Here is a 2,500-nt window from a genome sequence, read left to right on the forward strand (position 1 = left end):
GCGGTGCGGGGCCGGTCGGAGCGCACCCTTTTCTCGGTGGCTGGCGGGCGAGAGAGTGCTGCGTCGCCGGCATCGGCGTCGAAAGAAGCCGAGCCGAAAAAAGTTAAAGTACAAACGTGCAAGCATACTAACCTAACCCTAGGTAAGGCATGTCAGAGCGAAAGACAGTAAACTCGAATGAGCCAAGAAAGAGCGGTGCGGGGCCGGTCGGAGCGCACCCTTTTCTCGGTGGCTGGCGGGCGAGAGAGTGCTGCGTCGCCGGCATCGGCGTCGAAAGAAGCCGAGCCGAAAAAAGTTAAAGTACAAACGTGCAAGCATACTAACCTAACCCTAGGTAAGGCATGTCAGAGCGAAAGACAGTAATTTCGAATGAGCCAAGAAAGAGCGGTGCGGGGCCGGTCGGAGCGCACCCTTTTCTCGGTGGCTGGCGGGCGAGAGAGTGCTGCTTCGCCGGCATCGGCGTCGAAAGAAGCCGAGCCGAAAAAAGTTAAAGTACAAACGTGCAAGCATACTAACCTAACCCTAGGTAAGGCATGTCAGAGCGAAAGACAGTAATTTTGAATGAGCCAAGAAAGAGCGGTGCGGGGCCGGTCGGAGCGCACCCTTTTCTCGGTGGCTGGCGGGCGAGAGAGTGCTGCGTCGCCGGCATCGGCGTCGAAAGAAGCCGAGCCGAAAAAAGTTAAAGTACAAACGTGCAAGCATACTAACCTAACCCTAGGTAAGGCATGTCAGAGCGAAAGACAGTAAACTCGAATGAGCCAAGAAAGAGCGGTGCGGGGCCGGTCGGAGCGCACCCTTTTCTCGGTGGCTGGCGGGCGAGAGAGTGCTGCGTCGCCGGCATCGGCGTCGAAAGAAGCCGAGCCGAAAAAAGTTAAAGTACAAACGTGCAAGCATACTAACCTAACCCTAGGTAAGGCATGTCAGAGCGAAAGACAGTAATTTCGAATGAGCCAAGAAAGAGCGGTGCGGGGCCGGTCGGAGCGCACCCTTTTCTCGGTGGCTGGCGGGCGAGAGAGTGCTGCGTCGCCGGCATCGGCGTCGAAAGAAGCCGAGCCGAAAAAAGTTAAAGTACAAACGTGCAAGCATACTAACCTAACCCTAGGTAAGGCATGTCAGAGCGAAAGACAGTAATTTCGAATGAGCCAAGAAAGAGCGGTGCGGGGCCGGTCGGAGCGCACCCTTTTCTCGGTGGCTGGCGGGCGAGAGAGTGCTGCGTCGCCGGCATCGGCGTCGAAAGAAGCCGAGCCGAAAAAAGTTAAAGTACAAACGTGCAAGCATACTAACCTAACCCTAGGTAAGGCATGTCAGAGCGAAAGACAGTAAACTCGAATGAGCCAAGAAAGAGCGGTGCGGGGCCGGTCGGAGCGCACCCTTTTCTCGGTGGCTGGCGGGCGAGAGAGTGCTGCGTCGCCGGCATCGGCGTCGAAAGAAGCCGAGCCAAAAAAAGTTAAAGTACAAACGTGCAAGCATACTAACCTAACCCTAGGTAAGGCATGTCAGAGCGAAAGACAGTAAACTCGAATGAGCCAAGAAAGAGCGGTGCGGGGCCGGTCGGAGCGCACCCTTTTCTCGGTGGCTGGCGGGCGAGAGAGTGCTGCGTCGCCGGCATCGGCGTCGAAAGAAGCCGAGCCGAAAAAAGTTAAAGTACAAACGTGCAAGCATACTAACCTAGCCCTAGGTAAGGCATGTCAGAGCGAAAGACAGTAATTTCGAATGAGCCAAGAAAGAGCGGTGCGGGGCCGGTCGGAGCGCACCCTTTTCTCGGTGGCTGGCGGGCGAGAGAGTGCTGCGTCGCCGGCATCGGCGTCGAAAGAAGCCGAGCCGAAAAAAGTTAAAGTACAAACGTGCAAGCATACTAACCTAACCCTAGGTAAGGCATGTCAGAGCGAAAGACAGTAAACTCGAATGAGCCAAGAAAGAGCGGTGCGGGGCCGGTCGGAGCGCACCCTTTTCTCGGTGGCTGGCGGGCGAGAGAGTGCTGCGTCGCCGGCATCGGCGTCGAAAGAAGCCGAGCCGAAAAAGTTAAAGTACAAACGTGCAAGCATACTAACCTAACCCTAGGTAAGGCATGTCAGAGCGAAAGACAGTAATTTCGAATGAGCCAAGAAAGAGCGGTGCGGGGCCGGTCGGAGCGCACCCTTTTCTCGGTGGCTGGCGGGCGAGAGAGTGCTGCGTCGCCGGCATCGGCGTCGAAAGAAGCCGAGCCAAAAAAAGTTAAAGTACAAACGTGCAAGCATACTAACCTAACCCTAGGTAAGGCATGTCAGAGCGAAAGACAGTAAACTCGAATGAGCCATGAAAGAGCGGTGCGGGGCCGGTCGGAGCGCACCCTTTTCTCGGTGGCTGGCGGGCGAGAGAGTGCTGCGTCGCCGGCATCGGCGTCGAAAGAAGCCGAGCCGAAAAAAGTTAAAGTACAAACGTGCAAGCATACTAACCTAACCCTAGGTAAGGCATGTCAGAGCGAAAGACAGTAATTTCGAATGAGCCAAGAAAGAGCGGT

Source organism: Styela clava, chromosome 5 (assembly GCF_964204865.1).
Source record: "Styela clava chromosome 5, kaStyClav1.hap1.2, whole genome shotgun sequence".
Lineage (NCBI taxonomy): Eukaryota > Metazoa > Chordata > Ascidiacea > Stolidobranchia > Styelidae > Styela > Styela clava.